A 17,533-nucleotide genomic window follows, 5' to 3' on the forward strand; every position below is an offset into this window, starting at 1 on the left:
TAAAATTTTATTAAAACTAATTGGCTTACAAGATTTAAACATCAGGACTTGAGGGTGTTTCCTTTCTGGATCTCCTTGTTTTATTTTAATGTATACCTGATTTTGTTATGGTTTTGTTATGGTGCTGTCTTGGGGTAAGGTCTGACTGGGTATTAGCCTTCCCACTCCATGGTCTCCATCCTCTTGTGGGTTGAAAGAAAACTTGGGTGTAACAGGAGCTAGGAAACCCATTGGCTACCTTCTGCTGTAAAGTGTCTAGTCTTCAGTGTGAATGAAGGCAAAGACTACACTGGCTGTAGTCTTAGGGATGTATTTTTTTTCCACTCTTCTTAACAAATGCAACAATTACGAAACAAACCAAAAAACTCTCTCTGACAAAAGTTGAAAGTTTTCTGGTGTGGTTTAGGGGGCTGTTTAAATCAGCAGGAGAAGATGAGTTGCACGTCTTGGCAAAAAGCAGTTTTCAATAGAATTATGTGTGAAATCATGTTGCTCTTAGCACAGTAGGAATTGATAAAGATAGAAATTTCAAGCTGTTAGTAGAGAAAGTTTCAGTCAGTGCTCAATGTAAAACATATTTCTGGGTTTATCTGTGTTAAGTTAATAAGGAAGCAATCAAGTTTGAGCCCATGACTATTTCTAATGTTTCTGTTTCCATGGTGTTTGCTGCTTTCTTCCCTCTTTTGTCTTCAGACACACACACACACACACACGCACACACACACTCAAGTTGTGGAAAGGAGGGGAAATAAAAGAGACAGCATTGGCAGTCCCTCCTTCACCTTGGTAGGTCTTGTATATCTTTTTATTTTGGCAGATGAGTGCCTGTATTTACCCTGGGGTGTCAGGAAGGTGGAAAGAAGTCTGATGCTTTGCTCTATCTACCTTGACTGACATGCGGTGAAAGACATGTTGACTATTAACCATACTGTGTATGGTTAGAAAGGCAATAGGTAATTAGAAAGCAAAACAGAAGATTCAGTATAAAGGTATATGAAGTAAAAATTTCAGTCAAAAACTTTGCTTTCCTCCCTGCCCTGATGCCTTGCATACATCTCTAGAATCTTTATAGCATTATTCTCATTCACATACTTAGTTAGGGATAGTGAGTTAACCTTGCCAAGGCTGGAAAAGGTTTCTATAATAGAACTAGCTTTGAACAGCAATCTAATATCCTAACTTATGGTTTTACAATTTCATGTCTGTAATTTCCATCTCAAATTTACATGCCTTTTTTTGAATTTTGGAGCTAATATTAGCAGTCAAGGCCACTTTCCATTCCTTGAAAAGTCCTACTTGATTCTCAAGAATATACAGACAAAACCTTGTTGCTCCTTCTTTCTCCCTATTGCAATAGCCTTAAAAAGAATGAGGTGTTATCCAACTCTATCCAAATACAATAGAAAATAATAACTGAACAAAACAAATATTACATTGTGAATTACAGAGAACTCAACATCTCTTTCTATACAGCAAAGAGCAAAACACTGTTACTCAAATGTGTGAAGACAGGTGTTGGATTTGGTTTTTATGTTTGCATGTTTGTTTGTTTTTGTTAGTTTTTTATTTTTGTTGTTTACTGGAATAATGTGATATTCAACAAATGAAGAGAAACTCTTAGGAAGAAATTCTTTACAGAGAGGGTAATCAGGCATTAAAATGGGCTGCCCAGGGAGTTGGTGGATTCTCCATCCCTGGAGGTTTTTAAGCTGAGACTGGATGTGGCACTTAGTGCCATGGTCTAGTAACCACAGTGGTAGTGGATCAAAGGTTGGACTTGGTGATCTCCGAGATCCTTTCCAACTCGGCTGATTTTATGATCCTTCCTAGAAACTAAGTTATTAGGAGAGGAAAAAAGACTCAAGAAACACCATCTGTATCACTTAAGTATGAAATCAGAGGCTTAAATGAGGGACTGTTCTGATGTTTGAGAGTATTGTAATTTCTCACCCTTTTGAGAATCACACCTGTCTATACTCACACACTGTTCCCAGGCTAGTATGATAGTATGATACTGAGAGATCTTACAGCAGATTCTTGTCCCCATTTTTCCTCTGGAAATTGGAGGCAGAGAGAGACCTTCCTGACAGGTTTGGTTGTTGGTTTTGGTTTTTTTTTTTTTTTTCTTCAAAATGACTGCAGAATAAGGCTATTTTGTCTTCCTTTCCAAAAGAGGAAAAAAGCCTTCTTTAAATTTAAAAGGAAATTAATTCCTGTCATCTGGAATGTTCTAGCTCCTAAATACCTAATGTACTTGCAGAAGTACAAAGTTTATTGCAATATACTATAGGAAGATCTTTCCTCAGTCATATAACAGATGTGGGCTGTTCAAAGATTCGTAAATGGATGAAGTAATACATTATAACAATTGCACATATAGTCTAAATTTTATCAATAGCGAATCATTAACAATAAATTAGACCTGTTCCTTTTATCTGAACATTGTCTAAAATAGTTGTGGCAATGTATGGAATCTTAAATTGCTCTGTTATGGCACGGAGACTGCATGTTATCTGCTAGCCTGGTGTATGGGTATAGTAATGTCTTTTTGTAGTTTTAGAGTTCATATTGAAGGCATTCAACACAAGGTTGATGAAGTCTGATTTTTATATTTTAGCCTTCAACACATGGGCACAACTACTTTCCACATGTTCAACGTATATGGAGTTGGGAGGAAAGTTTAAAAATTAAGAGCTTCAGAAGTTAGAATGGCTTGTCTGAGAAAACTGCAATATCATGAACATGTCCCATGACTTGCTCTTTTTTTTCCCCTTTACCTACTTACTTACATTATAACACATGAAAAACAGAATTTGGATCGAAAAGTAACATCAAATTTGTATGTTTTTTTTTTTTTTTAAGGGAATGGACATTAGTGCATAAGATCAAAAAACGTCTTTAAGAAAATAACCACAACAATACTAGAATGAACATGACTGAGTAGCAAGAACACCTACCACCCTGCTGCCATGTGAAGGCTGTGATGTTGTTGTTGTTGTTTTTTGTTTTTTCCTGGAGCCTGCTCCTGTAACTTTTACTATGAAAGAAAGTTATCTGGTGGCAGTGTAGGCTTTTCACTGTATTATTATGCACAGTTCACAGAAGGTAGTAAGAATATAGTCTCTTCTTTATTCAAATTATTCTCCAATAAAATTTTTATAGAAGAAATATTTTTCTAAACCTTGAATTTTAGTGCAGACTATTTCCCCCACTGTTTCAATCATATTCCAGCATGCTGCTAAAAACCAAAATGCAATATGAATAAACTGTTTATACACTCTAAAAAGGTTCAGTATTAAATCTTTGAACAGCGTTAATTACTACCAGCACACTGTACACGAATTTCTTTATGAAAACCTTCCTTTTTTCTTTCCCAGCAGCTACACCTGCATTCTGAATAGCTGCAGAACAAATCCACTTCACCAGAACTCAAAGGGGTTGTAGTGTTTTTCCAATAGTACCACCGTTTAACTCTAAGTACTATTAAAAAGGAAAAAGACCAAAACCAAAAAACCAAACACAAACAACCAAACAAAAAACACACACACATAAAAAAACAAACAAAAAAAGTATATATAGCCTAATAAACCAATCTATGGAGGAAATTGTTAGCTTCCTATTGCTTGAAAAGCCCATTAAAAGTCTGTTAAATTTATAAGTTGGCTGGTTGGCTACTTCTGGTGCTTTCCCAAGAGAACTTCAGCTTGATGTTGTTGCTATTCTTCTGAATTCTCTTCAAGATACAACCAAATGTTAATTTTACTTCCACAAAGTTTAGTGATTTGGGACTTCAGAAGCAACTGCTATGAACGAGAGACTTTCAGAGAATGATGATGAAGTCTGAGGTAACAAAAGTTTAAATGTTGTAGTATTACTTATATAATCTTACCAGATTACATGAATAGCAAAGACTGTGGGAAAATGCAGTTGTAAGGGTATGTATGCATTTTAATATTTATGCAGAAAAAGTTTTGATTTAAACAGAAAAACATTATGGGGTCTAAACTAATCTTGCTCCAAAAGGACCCTTGCTTCACCTATTTTTCTGAACTCCCCATGTGCTTCTTAAGTATAACTGTCAGTCTTTTTCCGTGAAGGTGTACAGCACGCTGTATATACTTGGTTCCAACAAATACACCTATTTCCTGCAGAGCTCCCAGCCAGTCTGTCTATAGTAGCTGTTGTGGTCATTGCTCCAAAACTGAATCACTGCTACTTAATAGCTTTAGTGTAATGGATAATCATGCAGCAACAGTTTTATGAGTGGTCAGAGTCAAGGTCCAGTTGTTTAAATATCTTCTCTCCCCTGAAAAATTTTGTATTCAGAGAAACATAGGAAAGGGGAGTGAGCACAAAATGGTAAATTTGAAGATATCTCCATTTTAGGGGGATTTTTAACATCTTGGAATGCGGTCTTGTTTAAGATTTATTTTACCAACAGATTCGTTTCCTAAAAAAGACTATAGTTTAAGATGCTTAGAACTGACACTTTTGGCTGAAAATTGTTGGGTGTTAATTTCAATTGCTTAAGGCACTTGGTTTCCATAATAAACACAGAAACACTGTATTGAGTAGAGGGTGACTCTGCAGAAACTGCAGTATCTCAAAATGTATAGCTTGTTGGGATGAGGTGAATTTAAACATTGTCATTGGTCAGTAGAATGCCTAGTTTTTTTGTTTCTTTGTTTTGTTTTTTTTTGTGTGTGTGTATTTATAGGGGTGTATATGTATATAAATCAAGTGTATCTTAAAATATGCCAGCTATACTGGGTATGCTTTGACCTAGAACTGGATAGCTCTTGCACTGAATTGCTCTGGGGGATCTCAAGACAAACCAATCTATGATGGACACAGGCAGGCTAGGGGGAGAATTTTTTCCAATCAATACAGAGAAGGCAAAAGTGAGGATGATAGGAAGAAGATAGTAAGGTAAATTAAGATTCTGAGAACTCAGAGGGACTTTGTCATTAAGAAAATGCTCTTCTAATCTCAGTTCTCATTTCACTTCAGGGAATAAAGCTTACTTGGGAAGCACGTCACATTGCCTGCTTGCTGGGGGCGAGGTTCCTGGCAGCTCACTAGCTGCAGTCTGGCTAACAATGATTATGAGCCCATAAATGTAATACCAGTTTTCAGTGGCTGGAAGACTTCCTTGGATGTGGAAAACTGCAGTGCTAATATACGTTCTTCATTTTGGTCCCTCTAAGAGGGGTTTTGAATTAATTTTATCCAATATAAGAACTGTCACTAATCTTTTTAATTTTTGGTTGTGAAAAATTCTATAGATTCTGAATTTTTGAAAGCTTAATTTTGCTAAGGCAATTAAAAAAAAAAAAAGGAAGGTTTGTATGCAACCACAGGAGGGAAGAATACTTTAATTGTTTGACAAAAATAGTTAATTCTATTCCTGATATCACTCACTTCCACTTTTTCCAGCTTTTGAGGTTTCAGAGTAAGAGGGGTGTGGGAAAGATCACATTGCATTCAATCTTCTAATCTCACTGCTTAAACTGTGTATCTGCAACTAAGCCAATATATGAAAAAAATCATTCAGTTAGTCTCCATGTAATTAGTATGAAGTGACTAAGGCTGGATAATAGCTCTTCCTAAATTGCTTCCAAAAGCATAGAGAATGTGTTTGATAGATTTTTGTTGTTCTTCATTTTGTCAAGGCAATATAGTCTACTGTCTTATTCCACCTAAGCCTAAAATGGCCCAAGAATTGTGTGCTAAATTTAAAAGTGAAGAGTGTTTTGACAAAACCAATTGGAAAGCTAAATCTGCACAACTTATTTGTATGGTCTGGATAACACATAAAACAAGGAAACAAAACCAGACTTATCTAATGAAAGTTGTCAAAAAAATTGTATCTTATAGTAAAAAATAGTACTAAAAGAAGAATAGTACTTGTCTTTGTTCAGGCCCAGAACTCAACCAAATGGCATGAAGAAATGAGAAGTTTTCTCAGCAATAGAACTAGGCAAAGTTCTTATTAATACAACTCCTTAACTGATCTACTGAATATTTTAGGAGAGTAAAAGCATTGCAATTTTTATTTAGGCAAAGTATTAATATTTTGATAACATAAAAAAATGGAAAAAATACTTATTCAGAAACTCACTTAATAATGGGGGAAATCTGTCAATAAACTCCCAAACAAACAGCAAATTAAACATTCCATTTGGTCTGAGACTTTTTTCTTGTGGTTCAGACAGTAAAGTAAAAAATCCATTATTCACACAGCTCAGCTCTGCAGTAGGTTCTAATACAAAAATACACTACATCAGAACTGTGAAAAATTGAGACAGAAACATTAAACTGACAAAGCAGTTCCACACCAGAGGACTGTACCTTAAAAGTTATATTAAACAGTTACAGCCTTATATGCAGAAATTACAAAATATGTAATTTTTCACTGTGGGTGCACAGCATTATATTAAGGAAGGCCTGTGAAAAGCTGCTTCTGTGGTGGGAACCCAGCAGTATCACCAGCATGGTAGCTCAAACAGAAGGCTGCAAACAATTTTTTAAGATATTTTGACAACTTCTTCTTTGATCAATATCAATGGAAATCAAATCCTTTGTGTTCCTGTCTCGTTTAAAGGGGAAATTAAAGGCATGAAAACCATCCCGAAGTATTTAAAAGCTAATAATGTCATATTGAGAAAACATAGGTTTAACTCCTGCCTTTTTTTCTGTAAAAGAAGAATGCCTTTTCACTGGGTTATAACTTCAGTGTGTCTTTTTCCTTGTAAAGTGTTGGAGTGTTTTTATGGTGTGGGTTTTTTTGCCTTTTTTCCCAGAATTTTATTTCTGATATAGTTTTAAGCTTTAAGAAATCCACTTTTCCAACTAAAAATAACTTTGACAAATCCTCCAACCAGCCTCTGCTAAGGAATAGTATTCCACCTGGTTTTAAAAGTCTATTTAATATTCAAAGCATGTTTTATTTTTTTTTTAGTGCACTTTGCTGCAGAGCAATAAATATCAAAGCACCATAAATTAACACTTTTTATAGGTAGTACACTGACACTTTTCTTAACAGTAACATGAATATTAAAATTTCTGTAAATTTTAAAATTATTAGATTCTAACAGTTGTGCCAATAACATAAAAGGAGCAAAACATGGCACTACTAGTAATTGTTATCTGAAACAGCAGAGTACAATAGAAATGTCCTAAAACCATATTGTTGACTTCCAAAGAACGACTCGCCATATTAATTATTTGATGAAAGACCAGAAGATATCTGTCTGAATGCGCTCTAGATGAGTAGATGACTTAGCCCAAGTGCTGAATTCTGAATGCATCTGACTTAAAGCTTTAAGGTTGGAGTTCATTTAGTACTTCAGAAGATGTTTATGAAGACATAAACAGCAGATTTGCAGATTTGTTGGTAAACTTGAAGTGTTGACCATATACATTAAGTTAAAGATCAGGGTCATTGGAAGTTTAAATTGTTACAGTGAAATCAGGAGTCTCTATGCTGATAGAGGGTGGGGAGAAGGAGGACAAAGAAATCCTGGTTAGTTGGCTTTTTTGAGGGTGGTTTTTCGGGTTTGTTTGTTTGTTTGTTTTGGGGTTTTTTTGTGTGCATGGTGTAGTGTTCCTTTTTTTCTGTTCTAATTCAGTGTGAACTCTGAATGTCTAAGACCTGTGAGGCAACACTGAGACTCTAAATATGGAATATTATGATAACATCTGTTACTACTGGTGCCTTATCAGAAAGTAATTTTTTCTCTCTGTTACTACAGCCAGCTTTTGCACCATTACATTAATGATATAATGAAAGAACACAGGGAGATACAGACTTAAAAGCAGCTTTGGTGTTCTCTGGTACCCAGCAGTCTCCTGTGAAACAGTTTCTTTCCAGCTTCCCCAGTTCTTACACTGGGCAGATCCTCAATAGGCAGAAAACATGTACCTTTTACAAATCAGAGCCTGGTGGATCCTGAGGATATGAGAAGTGGCCTGATGTTTTGAAGAAGTGGCAGTCTGTTTTGGATGCTTCACGTAAGACAAGCTAAGGGACTAGAAAGTGCAGGGAAAATAGTACTATTAGGAAAAAAAAGAAAAATCATGGGCTCTTTCTAAATTCTACAGCTACTGTGAACTATATTACGAGGAAATTGAAGGCTTGTGGTTGATATGGAGTTGCTGAGTGACGTGCTTAGTGAGAAAGGATGCCAATCACTTCAAAAGCCTATAGATCTCCCACAGTATATTTTATTACCATTTTGTTTTCACTTTCAATACTCTGTAGCACTTACTGGGAAAAAAACCCAAAAAACAAACCAAAAATCACTTCCTGTTTTGTCTGAGCCATTCATCAACGTTCATTTTATGATCAACTCAGAACATTTTGACTAGTGTTTTATTTTTAGACTTTCAAAGGGAATAAAACAGCAAGTCCCTTCCAGGATTTTCTGAGAGACTACTTCCACATCCAACTTTTTACTTTTTTTACAATTGCTTAGGAGATACATTTATCAGAATGTCTTTTGATGTGTCACAGAAATAAATTAATACAGAGAATTTTATTAGAAAAACTGTGGCAATTTGGGCTCCAGGATAAAATTTCAGCACTTGCGGATAGCACTAAATGCAAAGAAAACAAACTATATTCTGGAAAGAAATATGCAAATGACATAAAACACAACTGTTGTTTTTAAAGTGAAACCTAAAGTATGTGTACTTGTGCCTGAAGTTGTGTCAGTCAGTTTGTATGTGTAGTTTGTGTCTCAAAACCCATTAAATGTCAGTGCTAGGTTACTAATATTTTTCATGTTTTGAAGCAAAATGTATGTAGTTCCTTTCAGGGAAACAAAAAGTATTTTTATTTAGCAGAATGAGAATATCACATTGTGGTGAAAAAATATGCAGCATGGTGTGACAGATGGTGAGGACTGCAAAGGAACCATTGGTATTAAAATTGAATCTAAAATGACTTAGTGGTTTTACAGGTTTTTCTCTATGTGAATGGATGACACATATAAGTTGAGTTCAATAGCATTTGCCTGATGTAAATGTTCTCTTGTTGGTTTGGATGGAGCCATTGGAAATGGACTGATTCTGGTTTTGGGAGATAGGCAGGTATGTGTTTAAAAGCCTGCCTTCTGTCTCTGAAAGGATTTGCTTTTTCAATGCCTTAGGGGAATGTTGCTGTTTTGTGCCTGCATTCTTAAGACAATTGGTTTGTAAATTGGGCTATGTAAATAATGCTGCATCGGGACACTTTCTACCACCCATTTTATGCATGGTGGAGGGATGTATCTGCGAGTGAAATGAATTTTTTTTTCTAGGTGAAAGGACAAAAATAACACTTCATGTAACCACGTATTTTAAAAAGGCTAACCAGAATTTTAAATGTTAGATGCTTGCACTTAAGCTTGTAAACCAGTGCTTAAATATCCATGGTTTGATTTTTTTTTTCTTTTCTGAGGTATTCAATATTTTTAATAAGTTTTAAAGGATATATTAGGTGCTGAGTGCCCTTAAAATTCTGATTCTTTCATTTAAAAAGCACTAGTGAGATGAGAAGCTTAAACAAGACTGATTTCTAGCTTTAAAAATTGTCCTCTGATTTAATTTTATAATCCTTGCTATACAAAATATCACATATGCTTTCGCAACTTTAATACTTGAATTTAATGATTTTCTTGGTGCATTCTCATTATGTGCTTTATCCATGACAGAATGGCATGAAAAGAATGATAAAAAGTCAGTTCTGTTAAAGCAGATCATTTTCTGGGTAGTTATACATAGAGGTCAGATTCAGCACTGAGGAGGATTGATGTTGTGAATAACATCTAGCTGAATGGCAGAAGCTAGACATGACAATATCCTTCAAAAATTGGCATAAATTCTATTTTAGGTAGGCTAGGTCAGCTCAAGCTGTAATGGCTCAAAATTGTGACCACTGGCTAGATGCTCACTAAAAAAAAAATATAAAAAAAGTCATTTTAGGAATGCTACAACTACATCTCCCATTTCACAGTTTTTAATGTGCAATTTATAGAAACCTAAAAAATTATATTCTTTTAAAATCTGGTCATATGCTCTCTGAGACAACAAGAAAGCTTTTGTAAAATTTGCGTAGTTATTCATAATTGCCTTCATCTCTGGGGTCGTATTATTTAGGAATATTCAAGCAAACACTTGGATGTCAATTTTTAATTTGTACTCTCAAACCCAGCAGTTTCAATTTGTGCTTTCAATGTGTATTTTACAAATAATAGGATACATTTAAAATACTTTTCATTTCAGAGACACATTTATTCAGACATTTTTATTTTGGTATATTCCAATCTAAAAAAAAAAAAGGAAGATATTTTAGAAAGCCGTTGACGTGGGACTCTTTCAGAGAGTTGCAAGAGGAACACATATGGATGAGGTCATATGTTCTTAAGATGCTACAACACCTTCAAATTTGCTGACTTTTTGGATCTATTTCTGTCCAAGCGCAATGTGAATGGAATTAGGATATTTTACAGTGAAGAGACCAGATTTAATGACCTTTTGGTGATGTCCCAGATGAGATATTAGATTTTGAACTCTTGATGACATTTAACTGGGTTTTCTTATCTGGTTTCCATAACTTGCCCTGCATAATTTCTCTAAGGATACATACTCCCACTGTTAAAAGTTTTGTAAAATGTACTGGGAAGTTAGACACTTGCTAAGAAATCAATTTTCTATTCCAATAAGTGTTCCAGTTGTTGAATTTCATACAGGAAATGAGATACATTAACCATTTGCCTTCAAAACCAGTCTTTAGTTGTGCCAGATTACGTAAAATTTAAATAAACTATGTGAATGCAACTTTCAAATTGACATCATATTTATATTTCTTTATAAAAAGACTGGTGAAGAAAAGCAGGGTTTTGGCTCTAGAATTTAACTGGCATGGATAAATCCTTAATGGACTTATTTGAAGATTCTATCCTTCAGTGAATGTTTTCTCAGACTGTTCTCTGAGAGAGAACCATTTCTTATCCTGGTTTAGGCATGCTGGATTTTATAGCAAAAGCTTCCTTGAAAACCTTCAAAAAGTCCAGGAAAATACATTCCTTTCTGATATATATTTACATACAGATATTTCAGAAAAGAGTTTGGCACCCTTTTAAATGAACTAAGGAATATGTCACTCATCTGGAATTATAAGCAAGATTTTGACAGAATTTGGAATATCTCTATGTAACAATTTCTTGGTTTGACAAAGGGTAAAACTGTATCCTAACTTTCAAGAGAATAATTAATGGTGAAATATCTTCCTATATTAACTTTCTGTTGTATATAAAATTGCATATGAGCAAACATGCTAGATACAAATATCTAAACACATGAATATACCTCATGATTCATTTATGTCAGACTAACTATCGAGGCAATTCACTGCTCTCTAATCCCAATAAGTTTGAGCTATTCAGAGAGTAGTGCAATATTCATCATTCTTTAATGAGCGAGGTGGTTTCAGTCCCTAATGGACATCATATAATTTGGTTACCTAAAGGACAACTAACTTGCTGAGTTTGACACCCACTGGTTATCTCAAACAATTCCTTCCATTTAAAATGTATGCCACAATTTAGAGCAACAAAAAAGTTAGGAAAAAGAGTTCTAAGTAAATAATTTAGCTAATACCAGTGAAAAATTCTTCAATTATGTATTACTCATAAACCTTCTAGCTACCCCTCCCATGAATAATAAATATTGAATAGTTGCCGAGAATACGTTCCTAACACACTGCAGCTAAAAATTGTTCAAGTTGCTGTAGGAAGACTCAAAGTATATTTCTTTATTCCTTCACAGATTTTTTAAGTTCAAAATTTGCACAAAACTTCAGCAAGAAATAACCGAATGGTAAATGAGTTGACATTGAATCCCTGTACATTTTGTGTCCATACCATGTGAATAGAGGATTTCTCCTTTCTTTCATACTGTTGTGAGCACTGAAAAATTATTAACTCACATGACTATATTGTATATAGTTTTATAAGGCTCACAATTTTTTTCTGAATTCTCAAGAACAAAAAAAGAAAACATACAGAAATTATATATTTTCTCAATTTTTAGAAATGTTTGTAAGGTACTTACAGATACTTTTTATCTTGATTATTTCACTGTGCAGGGTATCAGTGAAGAATTTCACTTGGCATACTGTGGGAAACAGGAATGAAAAAGAATAGTGAGAACCCTGGCCCATTGTGTCTTCAACAAGTGTTGGATGCTATTGTCCTTTTTTTTCACATAGACGTTATTTTGACACTCTTTACCTGGTACCAAATAGAGATTAAACTTTGTAGAAAAAGTACCTGAAAGTCATATGTCACAGAACGTGAAACAACAGGATGAGAATTTTTTCCTTTGCCTCTGGTCTGTTGTGATTAATTTTTCAGACCCATTTTCACTTGGAACTTAAATTTGTTTGCCTTCTTGGCCAGAGTGCTTCTCTTTGACAACTGTGGAGTCAAAATAATAGTTTTGATACTACCTGTCTGTGAAATCACCTGGAAAACTGAAGGTGGTGAAGAAAATAACAACCTAATCAAAAATTCATGCTGTTAGTTTATATATATATATATTATATATCTGCAGTAGTTTCTGCAAGAAGTTTCAAGTATTACTGTGGTTTAGGTCCTACCTGCCTAAGAGAGGTTTACTAATTAAGTATATATTCAGTTTCTCAACATCACATTGTATGGCTATACCTCCTCATATTAGTGATGGAAATCTATGGCAGATCATGTATCTTTACATCTCAGACTTCATAATTGTCATCAAATTCATATTCTCCTCTCTAACAAAAGAGCCATAAGTGAGTAATTACCTCAGAGAAGGATTCAAATTTGCACTCTGGGCTAGATGATACATAAACTATCAAAAGCTAGAAACTGTGATTTGCCAAGCAATCATAGACCATAAAACAAACAAATCCATGAGCATAGGCTTCTGAAGTAATTAGCAGACTTTGAACACTATCAGTATCAAGTACCTTGTCAGGAATTTTTTTTCTACTTTTTTTAAATTTTTTTTTTAAATGCAGATGCTGTCACTTTGTCTTGTTTTAATCAAGGAATTCCTGTCATTTACTGCTCCTGTCTACCTTCATGTTAATGAGTCAATGTTGTGACACACATTTATGTGAAAAAATCATTTTGACTGAAGTTACTGAGAGCAACAGCAAAAGTAGTAAGAAGTTTCATTTGAAAAGAACAAGAAAATATTCTTCCCTCTCCTATCAGGCAGAATATTATTTGATGTAGACAGAAGAGAAAGCTTGACAAAAATTATCTATGATAACAGTTGGTAAACTCATTTAATATTGTAAATAATTCTGCATCTTAATACTAGGTGTTAGTCAGATGGGGAGTATCTGCCATCTGGTGTCTAGACGTGCAGTGCAATTCAAAGGTGAATTAGATGCTCAGGTGTCCAGGGCTGCCTTTATTGTCTCCAAGCAAAAAACGTCCAGGTTTCTACAAGGTCTGCAAAGTTAATCTAATTTTGCTTATCCCAAAGAGCTGGTATCAGTTACAGCAGACATAATCTTAATGAATGTAGTTTGAGGGGAGGGGTGGAAGAAGGAAATCCACCAAAATGCAGCAACAAACATGCTCAGTTTGGTTAATCCTGACCACCAAAAAGTGATGATCTGCCTACCGAACAGTGATAATGGTGTCTTACTAGGCTGCCAAAGATAAAGAATGGTTAAAACTCAATATTTGCCAAGAAAAGGAGGACTGCAGCTGAACGTCTGGTTGAAATCACACCTAGATATAAAACATAACTTTTCTTCCTGATTAATATGTAATTTACATCAAACTAGACATCCTTGCATTTACACGTGCATGTAATTAGACTGTGAGGGATCCATCAAAATTGGATGGATTTTTATTTCTTTCCTCCTTCCCTCTTCCCTGTGGCCTTTAGTGGTTACCTTTAAAATCTTCTTTCCTTTTATCCTTTACTGCTATCTTGTGGTGTGTGGTGGAAATGTTGTTCAGCCTCTTTTTTTTCCTTCCCTTTGCTTACTGGTAATAAAAATGTTTAAAGAATTTGCTTTAAAGCAAAGAACAGCAATTAATTTTGTTTTACATAGGCTTCCACTAAGCCTTAATTTGTATTTAAATATTTGTCTACCTTTAAAGTACAAGTGGAGTATGAACACCACTGAGATATGTTTAAATCCAAAACCTGACTTTTTTGAGATAGAAAATGGCAGTTTTCAGGACTACTACTTGTGGCACGACACTTAGAGTTGTTGACTCAGGTGCTAGTATGGGAAATTTTTAAGTATATATCCTTCAGAGTACTGTTCATATAATTCATATCATACCTTCCACTTTTAGCAAATGAAAACTACACCGCAATTGCTGTCTGAGGTGTTCCCCTTCACACTCCTCCCACTGAGGAATACGTCTGGTGCAGGTAGTCCGGTTTGCAAGCTGCAGTTCAAGATGCAGAATGAGATGCAGAGTGACAGAGAGGCAAGAGGACTGCTGTGAACTGCCAACCCTCTACATAACAAAGGGCACAAAGACTAGAGGCACCAGCCAGGTGAATGGACACTGAGAGACACAGCAGGAGCCGAAGACTCGAGGGGAGAGCAAGACTTGTGCATTTTCTTGGCTTCATATGTGTACCTTCTAGAATTTGTTATTTTAATGAAGACTGGTCACCATAGGAGAGCTCATGTAGCTTCAGAAATGCAGAATACAGTGGGTACCTTTCACGTCCATTTTTTTCTAAACATTTATCACTAACTATTTGAAAAGGTATTAAAGTTACTGGCCAAAAAAATCCTTTAGCAGTAGAGATTTAAAACAGTTAATCATATACAGAGATGAGCCAAGTTTAAATCTAGTCAAACAGTAGTTATAACAAGATTATTCAGGTGTAAAAGTAACTCAATCTTTTAGCATAAGGGTTAATGTACACAATATGTGAAAAACTCAGGTAGTTCTAATAAGGTACTGAATTAGTGGTATGTTGTTTTGTTCAGCAACGACTAATAATTAAATTTACTATTTTTAAACCACTACCTGATTACAGTATTCATTGATAGCAGCACTAGGTCACAAATCTTTAGGTCTATTCTCCATTCTGTGTGTAAGCTTAGTCTATTAAAGTTATTAATTTTCTTCCTGAATGTGCATAGTTCAGACCCAAATATTCAAATATTAGTGACCCTCTTTACTTCTTTTAGTAAACCTGCTGTGATATATGTTAATTCTACTGTCCTTTTCCTAAAAAAGTAACTTGGGCTGCTTAAAGTGGTGGGAACATCCATAAACTGCTGTCTGTCAGATGCCTCTGCTAAAGTCTACGGCTGTTTGCCTACCAGCTCTAACAATTTGGGCAACAGATATTACTTTCACTAATGTTGTACTGACTTTGGTCGCTTTCTTTGGCCTGCTTAATTCAGGAAAAAGGTGGCTATGCATGTGCAACCAGCCTAATGTTGTTATGCAATGAGTTAGATCACCCAGAGTGTGAATGATTACTCTTCCTTCCTCTTCATCTCCTGTGAAATGTTGGCTAGTATGCCCAAAGTCTTCAATGTGAACTGAAGGAAGAATATCTGTACTCCCTTAGTACAGTTCTCTCCCGGGCGTGATCAGAGCCCTCTCTAGGCACCGAGAAATTATGAGGAACCCTGCCACTAACCCTCAGGAAGTCCCAACAGGTCACTGTCCTTTGGTACTACCTCTTCTCCTTACAGTTTGGAGCAAGATGATCTATACCAGAATCCACTCCTTAAAGCTGTTTTTCATCTCTGTCTAGATGGAGATGAAAAATGCATTTAAAATGCCCAAGTGTCCTATAATAAAAGAATTTTCAACAAAAAGAATCGTGAGTTATTGGGGCGATAGGTAGTGGAATAGCACACTTTAAACCAGTCTTTGAAATGGTTTAGAAAGTCAAAGCGGAAGTTACAATGTACACAGAGGAAGGAACTCATGCAAACAATAAAACCAAACTGTTGGAAATGAAAGAATTCTGAAGTTCAATATATAGATAGTAGCTGTTAAAGAAATAACATATCTGATGTTTTTCTTGTGTGCATGGACATTTGACAAATTTATAGAAGAATAAGCTGTCCAATGACTGAGAAATACTGGAAAGATATAAAACATAAACCCAAGATTTAAACCAGTGATAGGATGTATGTATATATATAAATGAAAAGAAGATGCATGAGAGGTTTTACATAAAATATTTTCAAATAAAATTATAATTTTTTTAATAATAATGATAACTTTTTTCAAGTAAGATCTAAAATAGTTATCTTAACAGTAGAGTAGTTCCCACAATCCAGGCATGGGTCATGTTGTACTGTCTGAAAAATATTCTCTTTATACTTGTCATAGAAAAGGTTGTTCCAGATAATGGATTTCTCATATCAGATTACATCATCCACACAACAAGCCTTCTCATTAACTGCAGTAAATTGCCTCAATTCTACAAAGGAGTCAGGTTGCCTTTTTGCTCTTTGTTATCCACACTTATTTTTCTGAAGCTTTCCCATAAAACTATTTCTAAGCTGTTTGATATTTCCTGCTTTGATGAACCATGTAGTTATTAGTTATACCCAGTGGGACATGTCATTTTCTATACAAGACATTCATATAATTAGCATTCCTGGAGGAGTTCAGTGTTTGAGTGAACGGCACCTCCCTGAAACAGAATGTGCTCTGGGAGATAAATGTCCCACAAGGGAAGATTCTCCAAAGCATATCTGATGAAGATCATCACCCAGAGAGTAGAAGCAGCGGTCTCCAAGTTTGTTATTTAAATAAAAGCTTGCTGTTTGAATGAATCCTCTCTAACTCACCACTACAAAGGGTTTATTAACTAGAACATCAACATTTTGCTGGGATACAGGAAATGATGTAATTCCTTCCTGTACTTCCAAGTATGTCAAATATGTTTTCCGTGTGTATGAAATCAAAATTTTTCTCTTCTAACACTTAGCTAAGTCGGCGTCATAAAGTTATAAGACTTTGGTCTTCATATATTTTTTGTCTCTACTGCCATTTAAGTTAAAAACTCCTTCACCTGAATAACTTACTTGTCTTAAATAGCATTGCAGAAAACTATTTTCATGTGCAAATTCTTGGTTATCATATCTTATGGTAAAAATGCTAGACTCAAAGGGAAATGAGATTTATATCAGGGTATGAAAGCAATGATATGAAAGAAACATATATGAAATGAAACCCAGAATGAAATCTTTTGAATGCAAAATTCAGAAGCACAAAATGTATTTAAAATAAAAAGGGAAGTTGGTCATATATACTTGTATCAGTGGTTTCGATGATAACTGAATGATCCTTAGGGATTTAGAAAGGTGAAATTTTCCACCCTTTTGTGGAAGGAAAGTTATAGGAGTGGGGAAGGGGACATGTGGCCAGACATATTGCTAATGTAGTGTTATAGGTTAATATGTTGGTATAGAAGCATGAAAGTCCTCTGGGCTGTGGAGGGCTTTTGCAGGCTTTGAAAGTCTGTGTCTCTTCTAGGTCTCGGC

Source organism: Manacus vitellinus, unplaced genomic scaffold (genome assembly GCF_001715985.3).
Source record: "Manacus vitellinus isolate BGI_N305 unplaced genomic scaffold, ASM171598v3 scaffold_0_pilon, whole genome shotgun sequence".
In the NCBI taxonomy this organism is placed as follows: domain Eukaryota; kingdom Metazoa; phylum Chordata; class Aves; order Passeriformes; family Pipridae; genus Manacus; species Manacus vitellinus.